Source organism: Oryctolagus cuniculus, chromosome 2 (genome assembly GCF_051225735.1).
Source record: "Oryctolagus cuniculus isolate XC-2025 breed Fujian yellow rabbit chromosome 2, ASM5122573v1, whole genome shotgun sequence".
Lineage (NCBI taxonomy): Eukaryota > Metazoa > Chordata > Mammalia > Lagomorpha > Leporidae > Oryctolagus > Oryctolagus cuniculus.
Genome location: NC_142868.1, coordinates 140,115,230 through 140,135,307, shown reverse-complemented (window position 1 = coordinate 140,135,307; position 20,078 = coordinate 140,115,230). Strand labels below are relative to the sequence as shown.

The following is a 20,078-nucleotide window of genomic DNA, read 5'->3' as shown; positions in this document are numbered from 1 at the left end:
GATAAGTGATTACCAGCCAATAGGAAATGTATGGTAATAAATACCAAAGGCACGGGAGAGGGAGGAGATGAGGGGAGAGGAAATCGGTAGCAGGAAGATCAGTCAGAGGCAAGAAGGGCACGCACAGGCTAGTTATAAAATGTCAGGTAGAGGAGGCCTCCACTTCGCCACAGCAAAATCCATATAGGGTAAAAAAAAAAAAAAAAAGATAAGGCAAGCAAAGGTGGAGAATGAACACAAGATAAATTACATAAGAGGTTGAAATAAATAAGACTTCTTAAGTACATAAGGAATAAGAGGTCAGAGAAATGGCGAGGGAAATTTATGGCCAGAAGAAGCAAGGGGAAAAAAATTAAATGAATTCTCTGCCTGAGTGTTCACAGAGATGGGGCAGCAGGTGGGGGGTGCTAAATGCCAGAAATAGGCATAAATTTCCAGAAGGAGCAAGGAGAAATGCTTAAGGAAATCAAGATCAATAGTGGGAGCAGCCATCAAGAAACTGCAATGTTCCCAAGACTCAGAAAACTCCAGGGGCAGAAATGGCACCCAGCCCAGAGGTCTAAGGGTATGGTGGAAGGGACGGCAGGAACCATTTTTTCAACAGGGCTTGTGCAAAACTGCAAAGGGAGAGGCAGGCACAGTCCTGCAGCAGTAACACGATAGCAGCCAGGGACGAGGCAGGATCCGCACTTGGACTGCCATGTGATGAGAACTAAACGCAGAGGAGAGTGACACCTAGCTTGTTCTTCATGACTGGCATTTTCGCTATGACAACTGTTGTCATAGGGGCTGCGTGTCAGGAATAAAACGCCTGGCATCTGTACACTTGCAAAGGCCAGTTGTTCCAGGCCCAGCCTTTAGCCATGGTACCAGCACACAGGCGGCTAAGCGGTCACGGTGGCTTTTGACCCTCGAGCTCTGGGAATCTTTGGCTGACGTGCTTCCAGGAAAGAAAAGCCACCACGACAAGCAAGAGGAAACCAGGAGGCGGCCCCAGGAGAATCAAATTGGGGGTTTGAGCTTGTCTACTCACTTCCCTCCCCACATAACATTTTCTACTCTGAGTCTCTCAGTCCCACTTTTTAGCTTAATTATTTAATTGCACTACATTGTAAATATCTTTGCAGGCTCCCTTGGTTTTTTGAAAACAGCTGAGAAAGGAAGAAGGTTGGAAGAAAGAAGAGGAAGAAAAGGAAGAAAAGGACAGAGGCACAAAGCAGGAGGAAAAGGATGAGAAGTTGTAGTTGCCTTCTCGGGGAAAACGACAGGGCCGGGAAGAAAGTAAGTACAGGGTCTCAACCAGGAAGAAAACTGAGCTGGGGACAAGGAAAAGCATCCACTAAGAAGAAACGTCATCTAACAAGGTGAGGTTGAAAGAGACAAGGGCACCACACTTGTAAAGGAGTGAAGAGAGGGTTGGGGTGTGGAGTGAAGAAGGAAACTGTCGGGGGGAAGTTAAGAGAGGTCTGGTGGGAGGAAGGCCTGGGATGGTTCAGAGTCGAAATTGGAAGGCAAGAAACAAATCCTTAGCAAATCTACACTGAGCTTTGAAGAGCGTCCCGGGAGAAAGGAACACAAGCAGATGAGAGAGAGGCAGAAAAATGGCATGAAACCAAAGCAGTAAGCAAGCAGAAAGAAATTTAGAGATCAACCAGGCAACGTTGCCTCCCTGAAAGAAGAGTGCTGCTTAGCAAGCTTGGCCACAGCAGTGAGCTCGTGAACACCAGAGCAGCTCTCGGAAGACAGACAGACAGACAGACAGACACACACACACACACACACACACACACATGCACACACACTTCTATCAGAATAAAGCAATGTAGATTCCTTTCCGGAATAAAGAAGGATGGGCGATCTACTCAATTTCCTCATGGAGGACAGAAGTTACTCTAATATTCCAGTTATTTGATGTCATAAAATTTAACAGTTAGAACTATAATTCCACATACACCGAAGTAAGAAGAGCTTTAAAAGTGTTTTATTTGCTAACTTGATCAAAAAAATTCCTAGCTTAGTCTAACCAGTTTGCCAATAAGGAAAATAGTCTATGAATCCTTAAAAAAAATCAATCATTTGGCTTCACAAAATTTCAGGGAGGAAACCGAGAGAAGGTGTTGTTACTGAGGTCACGTTGCATCAGATCATGCCCATTCTGTGAAGTACATTACAATGACACGTATATCTTTGATGCCTATTAATTAATTAATACCTAAAAATCTAGGCTTTTTTCCCTCTTCTTCAGGTTCTCTTCTTCATGGCACACTTCTCAGCCAGAAATGTCCGTACCTACTGATTTATTTTCTAATATTCTATGTAAAATAGAGATCAGTAAGTTTTCACTCCTATTTTGCAGTTAGGAAAATGGAATCTATGAAGGAGGAACTGAGACCAGTGTCTATAAATTAGAATAAGAAAAAGGGTCGTCCATAATCAAACGTGAAAGGAATTCATTTATCCAAGTTTATGAAAACAATTTAAATCCTGATTCTACTCTTTTTGAAAAATTGGAACGTATGAGGATAATATTTCCTCCCATCAACTGTGTCCAATTGCCTAGTAGGCTGCCCAGCTGAGATTGGACATTTCTCTCCAGGTCAACCCAGTCAGTGCTCACCCATGCAGAGACCCTACAGAAACCTGAGTTGTCAATGCCTGACTGAAGAAATCAAGGAACCCCAGCAAACCTTGCACAGTATACTGGAAATGACCACCTTCAGTGTCCTGAACTTCTACTCCCAAAAGGCAGAGAGAGCAGAAGGCAGGTCAAAGTGACCACAGCATACACAATGCTTGGTATATGTTTTCAGTGGCTACAAAAACAGTTGGCAGGGCCTCATCTGTCTCTGTCTCATTTTAAATTTCAGAAGCAAATAAAATTCTGCGCTTTGTCACTCCTTGGAAAATCAGATTAGGAATTACATAAGTCTTTTTTCTAACTTAGCTTCCTATGTATTCACATATTTCATTGTTATTTTTCTTCATTGTATGTCTTAAACTGAATGATAATCTTGCTAATAATGACAACTGTGTTATGAAACATCTACTTTTCTAATGTCTTCTTTCAAAGACTCAATTTGTATTTTATTATTACTTTACTAAAGATTATATAAATAAACTAATTTGTTAGTATGCTGGAATTTTCTAACACTTAAATTGAAAAATAACAGTTTTTTTAATGTGATGACCTGAAAATTCCTTGAAGTAATTTGATGGTTAAAATGATGATTAAAAACAAAAAACCCTGCAACTTCTGATTCATTTCATTACAATGTCTCTTCCTGTACCCAAGGGGAAGACACAGATGAAGGGACTGGGACGTGACCTGTGGTAACCTTATTTCCAGCAAGGCAAGCACCAGGTAGAAAAGGACACAAGCTAGGATCTCAAGATCTATAACCTAAAAATAGCGCAAGGCACTGAGAAATGACTCCTCATTTAACTCGTAAAGGTGAGATACTAAATTTACTGTTACCACATGCACCTTACTCAATTTAGATTCCGTGTTTACTCTGAATTACATATACATTTTTAAACCAGAGCATGTTTTTGTAACAAGGCTGGAAACCAGAGTGGGTCATAACTTCCTTACAAATATAGATTTCCCAATCCACTATCACCACAAACACACATTCCCCAAAGCATGTTGTAGGCTGGATAGCCTATGTCATGTACAGGGATCAGTGCAAAATGAAAATGCAGAGTTTCGTGTTCAAAACTATGAAGAATTTCAAGGTGGTAACAGAAGAGTGTTAAACCAAGAGAAGCAACCTTCCGGACTAGGTCCTCTGTGTAATCACACATGGGGAGACACGTGGTTGCAAGACAGCTTTAAAAAACAATTCCTCTGGCATTTATGGCATAGCAGATAAAGCCATTGTCTTCAATGCCAGCATCCCATATGGGTGTTGGTTTAAATTCTGGCTGCTCCACTTCCGATCCAGTTCCTTGCTACTGCACCTGGAAGATGGAACTTGGGAGACCTTGAAGAAGCTCCTGGCTCCTGGCTTCCATCTGGCCCAGCCCTTGCCATTGAGGCCATTGGGGAGTAAACCAGTGGATGGAAGACCTCTCTCTCTCTCTCCCTCTCTGTCTCTGTAACTCTGCCCTTCAGATAAATAAAATAAAATCTTAAAAAAAAATTCTTCCTTCCAAAGATATGAAACTATATATTCACTTCTGTATCCTCAGATCCAGTCTTAGATAAGAGAGCATCCATATTCCAGAACAGAGCGTGGGGATACAACTGAGAATCTACTGACTTCTCAAGTATCTTCCAGGTTCTTGCTTCGACCCATCCTTGTTCTGAGAGACACTTTCATCTCCTCCCCAAGACCAAGGAAGATTTGCTCAAGCATTCATTCTGTTTGCATGCAACTTTGGCAATTAATTAATTAAACACCTTTGTAATCTCAGGGACAACAGTTTGAATGAAATGAGTCCAAGAACTTTTCTTTGAGAAAGAGAAACTGGGTAAAAGAAGGAGACCCCAAAGTTAATTTCCTATTAAAAATAAGAAGTAGTTCTTCTAGAAGGGTTCTTTGGACACCGAAGCAAAAGAACTCCGATTTTAAAGTGTCAGCAGGACAGAGAGAACACATCGAGTTAGACCTTAAAGGGCACAGCCCTGGAAACAACTGGGACCATAAAAGAAATTCTAAGAATAGAGCCTCAAGCATGTAGTGGGCATCATTTGGGGAGACGCAAGCACTGGCATAAACATCTGCTGTATCAGCTGTGGGCAGAGTCTTGGAATTGTTGGTATCATTTCCTGGTTCTACAATAACTTTCTTTTTCCTGTAAAACATTCCTGTTATTCTTCGGGCTTTGCCTTCTCAATCACTTTTTAAGTCTGAGAAATTGAAACTACAGGATTTCGGGTGCAGTCAGGTTTCTTGGTGTTGCTGTTTGGGGGTTGCTTTCTTTACCATAGTCTAAGAATCCAGATAGCTGGGCTCTGTTACCAACAGGCTATGTGACCATGGGCAAAGCCCAGCACCTTCCAAACATAGCTTCTCAGCTTCATCACCCAAGAACATGAGGGAATGTGACTGGAAGCAGAAGCTGGCTGACTGGCCTTACTATGGGGCGAGGGAGTAAATAAGTCAGGTCAGGTCCACACCCAAACTAGCTTCAACCAGAGCAGTTCCCTGATTTTGAGTTCATCCCTCCAGTGGAAGGCAGAACTAAGAGGCAGGTCTCTGCGAGGCAGGACTTCCCCATCACATGGGCTTCCAGGTAGCACCAGCTCTGACATCAGCAGCCAGGGCTCCAATCCCAATTCCATCTCCTCTTAGCCATGCCTTCTTTCACCTCTGTGCCTTCGTTCTCTTGTCTGGAAAATGAAGGCAAATAACTCCACCTAACTCCTAGGGTTTTTTGAAGATTAAATGAAGTAATCCAGTAATTTCCTACCTTATCCATGGTTTCAAGTTCCACAGGTTCAGTTATCTATAGCCAACTATGGTCAAAAAATATTAAATGGAAAATCCCCCAAATAAACAATTCATAGGCTTTAAATTGCATGCCATTCTGAGCAACATGATGGAATCTCATGTTATACCACTCTTCCTACCCAAGACGTGAATCATCGCTTGTCCAGCATATCCATGCTGTATATACTAACTACCCGTAAGTCACTTAGTAGCCATGTCAGTTATCAGTCCAATTGTCAGCATATTAAAAGGCCTGGGTTCAAGTTACCGTTATTGTACTCAATAATGGCCCAAAAGCACAGATGTGATGATGCTGGCAACTGAGAGTACTTCCTTTAAATGAAAAAGTGAATGTTCTCAACTTAAGGGAAAAAAATTGTATGCTGAGATTTCTAAGTTCTGTGATAATAACAAATCGTTTATCTGTGAAAGTGTGAAAAAGGAAAAAGAACTTAGTGCTACATTTGCTGTTGCACCTTGAACTGCGAAAGTTAAAGCCACAGTGCATGAGTGCTTAGTTAAGATAGTAGAAGCACTAATTTTGTGATTGGAAGATATAAACAGAAAACCTGTTCAAAATGATGGAAATGTACTGTGCCATAAAGCATCGCACTTATATGAAGAGAAAAACTGTTATATAGCTTCTGTTACTGTATGTTTATTGCTGTCATCGTTCCATTTTATTATTAATATTGTTAAATGCTTGCTGTGCCTAATTTATAAATTAAACTTTGGCTTAGATATGTCAGTGTGTGTAGGAAGGAAGATTGGGTAGACTCTTTCAGAATCAGCTGAGGTTTAGGCACCCCTGGGGTGGGGGAAAGCGTGGAAGCATCCTGCAGATAAGGAATGAGATGCGTCTGTGTAAAACATCTGCCCCAGTTCCTAGTTTACACCATGCCTAAACAAACGGTAATAAGAGCAATTTTCTTTGAAGAACAGATTGTACGGCACAAGAAAGACTAGAGAGCATCACACCAGAATCCCTAAGATCTTCTTCCTTTGCTCCTTTTATCCTTTCCCTCCCTCTCCATGAACCCTCTACCAAGAGGGCTGAACAGAGATCAAACAAGAATTCTTCCCGTGGCCACGGCTGGTGGTGACGGGGTGTCTACCAATTTAAAAGCATTCCTAGAAATGCTGTCTGGAAGCTTAGTGTGGGATTTCGCCTGTCCTATTTTAATGGGTGTAATGGAACCCTCCCTCCTCACCTCCCTATTTGTGAGAGAAATCCTGAAGACCTACACGTACTGTAAGGGCAAGGCTCAAATCTCTAATTACCACTGCAGACAATAATGCCAATGCCAACAGCAAACGCTGTCACAGAGGAGAAATCTAGGACAAGGCAGAAGCAATAGCTAGCTGAGGTCTTGCAGAATACATATAATTTATGTGCACTTCATGGTGCTGATGCACAAATGCCCTCCCAGCTGGCAGTTACCTTCCTCGGCTTTCTCCTTCCACCTGCTTAGTGAGAAAACAGCCATCGATGACAGGAGCCCAAGATAAATCTGTCAGCATGACTTACAGGACCAAATCTCCTGAGAAAGGCTGGAGGAATCCAATAAATAAAAATCCCTATGTCCCAAACAGTAGCAAGGTTACTCAAGTTTATATGTCTCCTTTTAACCCCTCTGGTATGGGCCTTATGACTATAATTATCACCAACCTCAGATGACACCCTGAAGTGACACGTCCTTTGCCACGGTGGGGACTGCTGCACGCGGACTTGCTCCTCAGAGAGCAGCCCCGAGCGCAGCAGGTTTTGGACAATGGGTCATCGCTGTGTTTTATCTGACAGATAAGTTGTAGGCTGTGAATCTTCCTGGAAGTGGCTGGACAGCGAAGACAGAATTCGGGCATTTAACAGAAGTTGGGGAGAGTGATTTCAAGATGCTTAGAGACTTAGAGGACGAGAGGCCAGCAAGGTCCCTGGTTACAGGATAACAAGAGCTCTGGAGCTGTCACCTAAGCCTGCAAAAGGACCTCAATTGACAAATTTGACCAGAAACTAGACAAAAATGATTCTAAAAGAGGTTTGAGGACACCCAGAAAGGTTCAACCCTGTCTGTTAGACTTCTACCCAGTTTCACCTTTGAAAGGTCAAGAGCACTGGCAGCAATATCCAAGCTGCAGCAAAGAGAGAGTCAGCACAAAGGCAAGTCAAGAGTACTTCTGAAAGTAACCCTGGGTAGACAAAGAGAAGGGTGAAAGGGGTGTCTTGTTTAAAGTTCCTCTTGACTAAGAAATAAAGTCCCAGCTCCTAAGCCTGACACCCAAGGCTCTCCCCAATACAGCCCTACCATTCTCCCCACCCAGCTCCAGCCCCAGAGTTATAGATACAGACCCTGAGGAAACCTAGGAATTACTGCAAGAAACATCGGACTCTTATACATCCAGGTTGGCATAACCATATCTTACTATCTGTATATGTAAAACTACTAGAAGGTTAATGAGTTCATTTAAAGATATTACTGAATTTTTTATTGCTTTGGTACTGAATAAGTGATACTGTCCTATAGAATTATTGAGTTTCTATGTATTTTTAAATCTTCTAATAAAGGGTTGGGTTTTTTTTTAAAAGACTTATTTATTTATTTATTTTGAAAGAATTACAGAGAGAAAGGGAGAGAGAGAGATCTTCCATCCTCTGGTTCACTGTCCAGATGGTCACAACTGCCAGCACTGGGCCAGGCCAAATCCAGGAGCCAGGAGCTGCATCTGGGTCTGCCACATGGGTTCAGAGGTCCAAACACTTGAGTCTGCTTCCTCTGCTTTTCCCAGGCCAACATCAGGGAGCTGGATCGGAAGTGGAGCAGCCAAGACACAAAGCATAGCCCATATGGCAGGCTGGCATTAACAAGCAGCAACTTTACCACTTGGGATTAGGGACCTCCCAGGCAACACAGATCCATTTTTTTTTCTTTTTTTTTTAACATTCATTTATTTGAAAGTCAGAGTTACAGAGAGAGAGGGAAAAGCAGAGAAAGAGAGAGAGAGAGAGAGATCTTCCATCCACTGGTTTATTCCTCCAAATGGCTACAATAACCAGGGCTGGGCAAGGCTGAAGCCACGAGCCAGGAGCTTCTCCTGTGTCTCCCATATTGGTGGCCCAAGCTTAGGTCATCCTTTGCTGTTTTCCCAGGTCACTAGCAGGGAGCTAGCTGGAAAGTTAAGCAGCCAGGACATGAAATGGTACTCATAAGGGATGCCAGCACTGCACACAGCAGCTTAACCTGCTGCGCCACAGTGCTGACCCTGATCCATATCTTAAGTTAGGCCATTTCTTCCCTGACGCCTTTCTCCCAGCACTGTCAAACAGAAATAAGATGCAAGCCACAGATGCAATTTAAAATTTTCTAGTAGCCACATTTAAAATAATAATAAATAGGAAAAATAATTTTCATAACATTGTTTAATTCAATGTATTTGAACTATTATTTAATATGTCATAAATATTTTAAAATTACTAATGAGATATTTTACACTCTCTTTCTTTTTTCACATTAGGACTTCTTGAGGTGTTTGGTCTGGTGGTTAGCTATCAGCTGGGAAGCCTGTGTCCCATATTGGAGTGCCTGGGTTCAGAGTTCCAACTCTGCCACTGATTCCACCTTCTTGCAAATGCAGATTCTGGGAGGTAGCAGGTGACGGTTCCACTAATAGGCTTCCTGCCACCCATGTAAAAGAACTGGATTGAGTTCCCAGCTACTAACATGGGCTTGAACACTGTGAGCATTTGGGGAGTGACCCAACAGAATGGAAACTCTCTAGGTCTCCCCCTTTCTCTCTCTCTCTCTCTCTCTCTCTCTCTCTCTCTCTGCCTCTCAAATAAGAAAAAAAATTCAAGATGTGATGCATATTTTATACTTACAGTACATCTCACATTGCACTGGCCTCATTTTAAGTAATCAGTAAAAACACATGGCTAGTGGATACCATTTAAATGGTACAGTTCTCATCAGTCATACTTCAAACCCTTGGTTTTTGCTCTTCCCTCTACCTTCCACACTTCTCTGCCTGTCTACAATGCATCCATCCTCAGTACCAAGAGTATGAACCATCATTTCTAGAGACCTCTAATTCCAGAGTGGTCTCCTACTCTGCCTTATTTCTTCTAACATTTAATGTCCGTGCCAGACTTGATCCAGCAATACTGCCCTACCTGGGCTCACCAGTCATCAGTTTCCTAAATGTGTGTCACATCTGCCTAAGAAGTTTGTGACCTATTTTTGTATAATAAATGTGCCTTTTTTCTTTTTTTCCTTCCCTGTGGATCTGAGCAGAATAAACACACAGTAGACTCCTTGATACTTGCTCAATTGAATTGATTTCGTTTTCTTAAATACTCTGCTCTACAGTGCTAGAGAAGTGAGCCTTTTTATTTGCCAATGAAGACTTAATATGATGTGTATTTTTCATCCAGAGGCCAGTTTTCTTACTTCTGGATGGATGCACTTTCTCATCAAGAGCATCTTATGACTTCTCAGGGCCTTTACACTATCTCAGGCCTCTCGTGTGTACTCATAGACTCCAAGTATGTGTAGCCAGTGAATTACCCTAAAAATACTTTCCAATGTGTGTTTCCTTATGCCTCCCACCCCTTCTCCATTTTAGCTTCATGGAGGAAACAGGAGCCACTTTGATAAAAAGAAGAAAAATGGCAAGAAAAACACTTCTCCCTCCCTTTGGGAGTCTGCAGAAGGGGCAGGTAACCGGGACAGGCAGTCAGAGGTATGCTCAGAGATCTCCACTCCAGGGTGCAAACCAGGTCTAGGGGCAGGGCGTGACTGACAGAGTTAGGAGGCCAAACGTTCATGATCGGGCAGAGTAGAACTTCCCAGTAGCCTTGGGCTCCTGTGTGTCCTAGATCCTGACTAGTTAGCCATAGGCCCTGGCAGGAAACAGTGCTACCCCACTGGCTGTGGGGTAGATGACCTCATCAGAAACCCTTTAGAGGGCTTGACAGGGACTCAGAGACATCTAGAGAGGCAGTAGGAGAAGAGGCCAATGAACAGAGAGAGGCCTTTGGGCCAGGGCTCCACTACGAGACATTCTCCAAATCCTCAGGGGCAGAAAGCCCAGGGAAGCAGCAGCTAGACCAGGTCCTGGTGGACATCAGTCCGCACCCATCCAAGGAGAATCCTGAGGCCACTTCTTCCTCCCCACACAGTGGCGATCCTTCTCCCTATCGTAGACTCCATCTTGAAGGATATAAGGAGCATCAAATAGCAGGTCAAAGAGACAAGTTACCCAAGTGGACTGTTTCGAATCAGAATGTATTAAATATATGAAAATTAGGGTGAGGGTGGTAGACCAACATAAGGGATACTGATACAAATTTAGAAACATGGAAACTATGTTTTTACTGGACATCTGGAATATTATAAGAGACTCTGAGATTCTAATATGTAAGTTAAGAGAGCAAAAAAGTATGAGTGTATATTCTGTGTCTGTGAGAAGACAAACAACTTTGAGAACTTGTTGAGCCAAAATTTGCCTTAATGTTAGGGCATTGGCCTTGAGCAAAATTCATCTTGACACCTTGTACAAAGCAGCATTCACTGAGCACTTGCGATAACCACTGCAGATACTCTATTATGCAACATGCTCGAGAGACACTTACACCATCATGTCATCCTCCCTTCCAATGACAGAAGTCTACCTGCAGATATCCACATTCAAGAAGGACCTGGAGTTGGTCATGCACACTTCAGAATGAGTTAATATGTTGGTTCTCTATAACTCGTGGTTTGTTGGTGGTGGTGGTGGTGATTTATGTTTTTATGTCATTCTGAATATAAACAAAGTTGATCTCTGCTGGAGCAACTTTCATAGAACAGTGAACACTTTGGGAGCTAGATCTTGTCATACCATGAGACCTTCTCTAAATCTTGTAAACAAATATTAATTATTGTTGCCTCTCTTCTAGATTGAGAACTAAATGTTGGAAAAACATGGCCGCCTCTCTGACATCTCTGCTTGGAAGTCCCGGAAGCATCTCACATTGAGTGTACTCTAGGAGGAATACCTGATCCCACCTACCCCAACCTGCTCATCCTGTTTTCTGCAGCAACACCAGGTACCCAACGTGCTCAAATCTGCCTGTGATCTAATTCCTCCTTTTTGCTGACACTGACCCTCAGAAACACACACTTTGACACATATATACACGTGTGAACCCTCACACACAAGTACAAGGGATCACTTCTGTTGTCTTGCCTCCAAATCATATTTTGTGTCTATGCTCTTCTGTCTGTCCCCACTGCTAGTGGTGTTATAAGCCACACTGTCTTTCTGCTAGATCACCCAAATACACTGAATGGGTTCTGCTGATTTTGCCCTTATTACCTACAATCAACTCTCCTCCCAGTATTCAGATTATCTCACTCCCCAGCAAATCCTGTATTCCAGCACATCTGGAATAAACTCTGAATTCTGTTCCTGTCTTTCAAGGTTCTGTATCATCTACACTGCTCAGCTCCCCATGCCTTGCCAACTCACCTCTAGTCTCTCCTTACCACCTGTGCGTTCCAGCTATGTTGATCTTAGTTGGTTCTGTGATGGGGTCACTTTCTTTCCACCTCAGATACTGTGCACTTGATACTTCTGCTTAGAATATGTCTCCCATGTCCATTTACATGGCTGGGTTCTTCCCCTCCTATAGGTCTCAATTTAAATGTCTTCTTACAATTTCCTGGACCAGCCTACCTAAAAGTACTCCTGACGTTTTTCTATTACAGCATTCTATTTATTTCATTAAAAGTAAAGCCATAGGTTGTAAACTGTTGGCTGATTTATTGGTGGCATAACAGGTTAAGAGCCTGAATTCTGAAGCCTGACTCTGGATTCAAATCCTGCCTCTGCCATTTACATGTTGCCTGGCCTTAGATACGTTATTCAACTTCTCAGTGCCTCCATTTCCTTACCTCTAAAGTGTAAAAAATAATGGTCCATACCTCACAGAGTTGAAGAGTAAATGAGGCCGGTGCCGTGGCTCACTAGGCTAATCCTCCGCCTTGCGGCGCCGGCACACCGGGTTCTAGTCCCGGTCGGGGCGCCGGATTCTGTTTCGGTTGCTCCTCTTCCAGTCCAGCTCTCTGCTGTGGCCAGGGAGTACAGTGGAGGATGGCCCAAGTGCTTGGGCCCTGCACCCCATGGGGGACCAGGATAAGTACCTGGCTCCTGCCATTGGATCAGCGTGGTGCGCCGGCCACAGCGTGCTGTCCGCAGCAGCCATTGGAGGGTGAACCAACGGCAAAGGAAGACCTTTCTCTCTGTCTCTCTCACTGTCCACTCTGCCTGTCCAAAAAAAAAAAGAGTAAATGAGTTCATGTAAGTGAAGTATTTTAAATCATGATGGTTTATAAGAAGCAAAATATGACTGTGATACAAATATAAAAATACAATAGTGACTAGCAGAAATCTTGTCTGTTCTATTCAGCACTGTCTCCCCATGGCTTAATCTCATGCCAAAGTACAGCACAAAGTAGACACTCAATAAATAGCTCATTAAATGCATAAATGAATATAAGAATGACTAAATAACATGACTTGTGCCCTTGAAGTTTATGTGGTAGAGCCCAACAGGTCACAAATTTTAATGTGCAAATGAATCACCTGGGAGTCTTATTAAAATGTGCACTCTGATTTTGTGGGTCTGGGATGAAGCCTGAGATTCTGCATTTCTAATAAGCTCCAGGTGCAGCTGATGCTGCTGGCCCACAGTGCATACTTTGAATAGAATGTTTAGCTGATTGTTGGCAGACCTCAATCTAGAAATCAGCTCCTGCAGCCTGTTGGAAACAACCTTCCCATTGCAATACACTCAAACTTTTTAGAGAGTCATTTCCTAATAAGGCCATCCCAGAGTTGGAGCATTCTGGAGGTCTTGATGAGGTCCCAGTGGACACCGCCCATGATCTTACTCAGGTGTGGGGTCACAAGAGTCGATAATCTTCCCACCTTTACTCTTGACCACCTGGGAAGACCTGGCAAAGGTCGCCTTCTATACTTCCCCTTTACCGTCAAGCGGGCCATGGATGTATTTCATTTAAAAAGAATCTTTGCACTTTAGGACTCTCTTTGGGGCCTTAAAAGGTGTAGTAAATGTGTTCCCTTTACACCAGCATTTTCTGTAATTTATTCCAGAGACTGGATCTTGTATCATTTAACTCTTAAATGTTTTCAGACTTCCAATATGCTTTGTATCAGCACATGCAAACTATGTATGTTGGCACTGCGTTTTAAGAACAAGAAGGTTAAAGTTTCAAAAGAAACACCCTGATTTCTTGAACATGACTAAGGTGTGATTGTTTTTTCCAGGGCAGGAGGTGTGTGGCTGGAATTACTCAGAGTTACTCACTGTTTGCCTCTTAACAGTATTTGAATTTAAGACACTGGCATCGCCTCTACAGTAGCATGTGTCCCAGAAAGGAAGTCCAGCCCCCTTTCAGACTCCCAACCAAAATAACCCTGGGGCACTCTTGAAAGTAAGCATAATCTTCATGCAATGAGACATTTCACAGCACCATGTCTGAAAACTCAATGTGTATCTCCTTTAAACAATCACAGCCTGCAATGCCTAATTATCTGCTTCCAAAAGCATTTGGTTAGGCACGCAACACATCTCAGTAATGGAAATGGACTCTAGCCTCCTACAGCCAGTTCATAAAAGCAATGGAGTCACTTTAATATTGTCAGTTCTCTCTCGGCAGCACAGTCGAGTAATGTAGCAGAACTGTCTGATGGCCAAGGTAATGATCAGAAGGGATATAACAGAGAGAGACATCTACTGGCTGATATCACAGAATTAGCTCATTTATTCAGTTGGAGGAGTTTGGCTTGAGGGCCTCGTGGTACTTGTTTCACATTCCAATGTCCCCTGTATAGCAGTGTCACAGTCTGGGCTGTGGGGGATCTCCAGGGAAATGTCTCCATCCTCTTTATCGGCTCCTTCTCAGAACCACAACTTTATGTGTCACTCCAGTGAAATTTCCTCTCCCATGCACACACACACACATTACTTCATAACTGGCCACTCATGATTTCAGCATTTGAGGATGCTAACTGCAGCTAAAAATACAAACACACAAAAATGAAGCTGTTAGAATTCCCTAGCAGACAGATACTTTGGAATGGACAACTTGAGGTCCAGTTTAGCTCAACAAGGTGATGGGTTTTCCATTTTCAAGTTTGTAACACCACTGAGCACCTCTTAAAGTTTAAAAACTCCATAAATTACGATAGCACCTACTGCGGAGCTGACATCCTGGCTTAATCCCAAATTAACTCCACCCTGAAACGCAACAAATTAATTTGTGTTCTTATTTTTCCCAGGCAATGCCTATGTTAATTACTCCTGATTCCTTATCTACAATAATTCCCCCATCCCCACCCTGACTACTTGCTTTGACTTGAGTCTTCTATTCCCCCAATCTATAATTGAAGGGGACCAGTAAGAATAGAAGCACTACACTGAAGCCCAGTATTTGTCCTGCTCTATATTATTAGGCATAAAAGGATGAACAGTGGTACCCTCTCTCACTCCCCAGTCTCAGGGGCACACCTTCGTGTTCCACAGGTGGGATCATGGAGCCCATCCTTCTCTACCATGGGCTATCAGACCACACTACAAGAAGGACCTGAGGCTGTTTCTCCCCCTCAACAAGCATATTTTAAAGTGGAAGTCCTTACTGTTAGAAAGAGAATGAGAAAACAGCACAGACCTAGCACAGCATTTGTACAGAGTTCCAAACATTGATTGATAAAGACCCTAAACTTAAAGACTGTACTGGCCAGCACCGTGGCTCACTTGGTTAATCCTCTGCCTGCAGCGCCAGCATCCCATCTGGGCACCGGTTCTAGTCCTAGTTGATCCTCTTCCAGTCCAGCTCTCTGCTGTGGCCCGGGAGGGCAGTGGAGGATGGCCCAAGTCCTTGGGCCCTGCACCTGCATAGGAGACTAGGAGGAAGCTCCTGACTCCTGGCTTCGGATCAGCCATTCGGGGAGTGAACCAACGGAAGGAAGACCTTTCTCTCTGTCTCTCTCTCATGGTCTATAACTCTACCTATCAAATAAATAAAAAAAGACTGTACTTTCTATAAGTGAATGAGAAAATATTAAGACCGTATTTAATATTCATATTGCCAGAAATCAAGTAGTAGATATACTTGCCCAGAGGTGGGGCACAGAGAAGGTTCTAGACAGCAATATATTTCATCAACAAGTATCACAGTTTCTTACCTTTATATATAAAGATGATTTAAAACTGTGTAGTGCTCTCATTACAAGATGCATACTCAGTCATTATCAATTAAATGTTTTTTGTCTCCACAAAGGCCCAGTTAAGATCTCTCCAGATGGCCATAGAAGATAGCCCTGCCTGGAAGCTGCCAGGCTATTAGTAGGTGGTAGGCAGCCCCACTGCTGAGCATCCATCCTGTTCTCCAGGACCTAGGTGCTATCTAGTCCTTATGGCCTATCAGTAGAAGGTGGTCGTGGAACTTCTCCCTCCACCTCACGGGAAACCCAGGCAGGAGACCTTGGCCTAAGGCACAGAAGGTTCCTGGCAAATTCCAAGAGCCTTAAAAATATTCATGTTTATTGCCATTGTTTTTAAGTCTACTGTGTGGAGTAAAACAATCGGCGACTTCCCCCAAGTCCATTTATGATCACTGCAAAGTGGACAGAACTCTTCTCCTAGAAATGCTCATCTTTTTCTCCAAGAGTGGTGATTCTCAAAGGGGGTGACTTTGCCCCAAGCAGGAACTAAGTGAAGTCTGAAGACATTTTTAGTGGTGATAACTGGGGATGGGGGAGTGTGACTCATCCCGTGGGTAGGGGCCAAGAATGTTGTTAGACGTTGTTTAATACATGGGACACCTACCCCAAAGAATGATTGCCCTATCAAAAATGTCAGTAGTGCTCAGGTGGAGGAAGCCATAGCCTGTGGGACCCTGGGGAAGGCAGAAAAGCTCTTCTAGCCTTATCCTCCACTGGAACTTCATGATCAGCTTTCTGGCTGAGTGGGATTTAGTGTAGCAACAGAGTTCTGAGCTTTAGAAAAACCAGGCCCTTATTCTGGCCACTTTGAAATTGTGTGGCCTCTGAGTGACCCCATTTCAAATATTGCTTCTGTAGATATATCCTAGATTGGCATTCTTAAACATGCTTGCCGTAACTCAAGTGACAATATAATGCATCCTTCACATGTGAAAGTGAAAGGGAGAGATAGTCACAATTATTGTGAGATAACAAGAGTTAACTCTGGACCGCCCTGAAAACAGGACGTGGGGCTATCCACCAAGAAGAGAACAGTGGAGATAAGCAAAGGCAAATGGCCTTCTCTCATGTTTGTCTGATATTCTGTCCATTCCAGCAAAGTCATATGTTTATTAGTCTCTCTGGTCACTGTATCAACACTCTCCTAAGAAAAGGATAAGGTAATGAAGAATGGGATGGGAGAGGGAGTAGGAGATGGGACGGGAATAGGGGTGGGAGGGCAGGTATCAGGGGAAGAACTGCTATATTCCAAAAGCTGTACCTATGAAATTTATATTTATTAAATAAAAGCTTTCTAAAAATTAAAAAAAAGGGCAAGGAGATGCAAACTGAGAAATAAATTGGGAACCAAGCCCCTGTGTGCTCTGGTCTCCTGATTTCTACCCCAGCAGCCCTCATCTGCAGTTCAGCCTTCCCCAGCAGCAGCAGAATGGAGACATGAAGCAAGGAGCCAGGACTTCATGGTGCCAGATCTGTGGGTTCATGGCTATTTCCTAACGGGTTTAACAAGCCTGTTACGTGCATTAAGAGGATCTGTGACACCATCTTAATACTAACCAGGAGGGAAGCTGCTTAGCATTAAGCACCCAGAGGGTCGCAAGCCGGGACAGATGGCCATCTTTTCTTCATTAATGCTCAACTTCCTATGGCACTGCTAGATAGCAAACCACATCCATCTTTATGGGGAGTTCAGAGAATAAAGGAAGAAAGACACTCGTGGGTAATGGAGAACATCCTCACACAGAAGACTGTCAAGTTTGTCAGCTGACTTAGATCTGGTTTTCTAACCTCACTTTCTATTCGTTGCAGAGCTTGGTCCCTTAGATCCAGATGCACTGCAACGGACTGAATTTCCCCTCTGTAGGTCCTTGATCGCAGCAAGGTCAGCTGGCCTGGCTCTTCTCTTGGCATGACCTCCTGGCTTGGAGGTGTTAGAGCTGGACTAGACTCTGACTCCTGTGACCACACAAAATGCTTTTACTCTTTTGTCCTAGTATGAAAGTGCCAAATAAGCACACAATGTTCAGTTAAATTTAAATTTCAGATAAACGACAAATAATAATTTAGTATATGTATGTCTCAAATATTACATGAGATAAGCTAAAAAGTTATTTATCATTAATTTAAATGTATGTTTTTAAAAAGATTTATTTGAACATCAGAGTTTTATATATATACACATACACACACATACACACACACACATACACACACACACACATATATATATATGGAGAGAGAGAGACAGAGACAGAGAGATCTTCCATCTGCTGGTTCACTCCCTAGATGGTCACAACGGCTGGGACTGGGCTGAAACCAAGAGCCTGGAACTCTACCCAGGTCTCCCATGTGGGTGGCAGGGGCCCAGGTACTTGGGCCGTCTTCTGCTGCTTTATGGTGCATTAGCGGGGAGCTGGACCAAAACGAGAGCAACTAGGACTCAAACCGGCACCTATATGGGATGCAAGTACAGAAGCCGGCAGCTTAAGTTGGTATGCCACATTGCTACTCCCTTTAATTCAGATTTAATTGAGTATTTTTATTTTCTAAATCTGGCCAATCTCTGTTTTAAAGGCATCTGCCCCTCCTCTACAAAGCTACTGACCTTTGGTCTGGCATCTTTTGAAAGGCACACAGTGCAGATGACCATAGACCTACCTGAAATTAGAGCCATTAAGAAGAGGCTGGAGCCGGCCTTTACCTAGGCATTAAGCCACTGGTTGGGATGGCCCATACTGGAGCATCTGGGTTTGAGTCCCAGCTCTTTATCCATTCCAGCTTCCTGCTAATGTGTACCCTGGGAGGCAGCAGGTGATGGCTCAAGTAGTAGTGTCCTTGTCAACTACATGGGAAACCTGGATAGAGTTCCCAGCTCACTCTCTTTCACTTGCACTTTCTCTCTTTCAAATAAATTAATTAAAATTGAAAAAAAAAAAAGAAATTGTTTGAGAAATGTACAGATTTATAGGTACAAACTAGTCATTGGTGTAAAATGGGAATTACTACTTTCCTTGAGAAGAGTCTAACCAACCACTGTTTGGCTGGACTGAGGCTCAGGATTTCTTTCTTTCTTTCTTTCTTTCTTTTTTTTTTTTTTTTAAGGATTTATTTAGGGGCTGGTGCTGTGGCTCACTTGGTTAATCCTCCACCTGCGGCACCGGCGTCCCGTATGGGCACTGGGCTCTAGTCCTGGTTGCTCCTCTTCCAGTCCAGCTCTCTGCTGTGGCCCCGGGAGGGCAGTGGAGGATGGCCCAAGTGCTTGGGCCCCTGCACCCACATGGGAAACCAGGAAGAGGCACCTGGCTCCTGGCTTCGGATTGGCGCAGCGCCCACCATAGCGGCCATTTGGGGAGTGAATCAATGGAAGGAAGACCTTTCTCTCTGTCTCTCTCTCTCTCTCACTGTCTAACTCTACCTGTTAAATAAAAAAAAAAAAAGATTTATTTATTTATCTGAAAGTCAGGGTTACACAGAGAGAGAAGGATAGGCAGAGAGAGAGAGAGAGAGAGAGAGGTCTTCCATCTATTGGTTCACTTCCCCAGATGGCCACTGTGGCCAGAGCTGTGCCAATCCGAAACCAGGAGCCAGGAACTTCTTCCGGATCTCCCACGTGGGTGCAGGGGCCCGAGGACTTGGGCCATCTGCCACTGCTTTCCCAGGCCATAGCAGAGAGCTGGATCAGAAGTAGAGCAGCCAGGACTTGAACCAGCACCCATATGTGCTGCCGGCACTGCAGGCGGCATCTTTACCGGCAATGCTACAGCACCGGCCCCTCAGGATTTCAGTGAAGAAGAAAATTGAGCTTAACAAAGAGCCTGGACTGAAGCTATTAGCTGACTTGTGCCTGATGACCAATGGCACCATTCAGGACTGGCCCGAAGAGATTGGATAAATAAAGCATCTAGAAATATCAGCTTCTAAGTGTGTTGACAATTGTTTGGGTAAAAACTTACAACCAGAGAAACCATGCCTGGGGAGCTGATGTTGTTGGTGGCAAATAGCAAGTTTTGGGGGAGCCCTGTGTCTACTTGTCTCTTAAGGATGCAGTAACGTAGAATGGTGAAAGAGGTAACTGAGTGAATGGTGAAAGAGGTAAATTCTGAGTTATACATAAATTTTAAAATGAAATTTTGGAAGCTGGTGTTGTAGCTTAGCAGGTAAAGCTGCTGCCTGCAGTGCCAGCATCACATTTGGGCACCAGTTTGAGTCCAGGCTGCTCCACTTCTGATCCAACTCCCTGCTAATGTGCCTGGGAAAGCAGCAGAAGATGGCCCAATTCCTTGGGCATCTGCACCCACATGGGAGATCTGGAAGAAGCTTCAGGCTCCTGACTTCAGCTTACCCTATCCCTGGCTGTTA

General features: G+C 43.6%; 1 long non-coding RNA gene across 5 annotated transcripts in view; it reads left to right on the top strand.

Annotated features, from left to right (window-relative positions):
- Positions 1–729: 729 nt before the first annotated feature.
- The window catches only part of LOC127490366 (uncharacterized), a 31,166-nt gene continuing 11,817 nt past the window's right edge, over positions 730–20,078 (top strand). The window contains exons 1-4 of one of the 5 annotated variants that reach the window (XR_016230302.1): positions 761–1,364; positions 2,597–2,796; positions 3,293–3,451; positions 8,946–11,517. This is a non-coding gene — a long non-coding RNA (uncharacterized LOC127490366). Of the gene's footprint in view, positions 1,365–2,245; positions 3,251–3,292; positions 3,452–3,944; positions 7,830–8,945; positions 11,518–20,078 lie in introns of those variants that run through there. The other 4 variants (XR_016230303.1, XR_016230304.1, XR_007918343.3 and 1 more) reach the window with 4 other exon arrangements.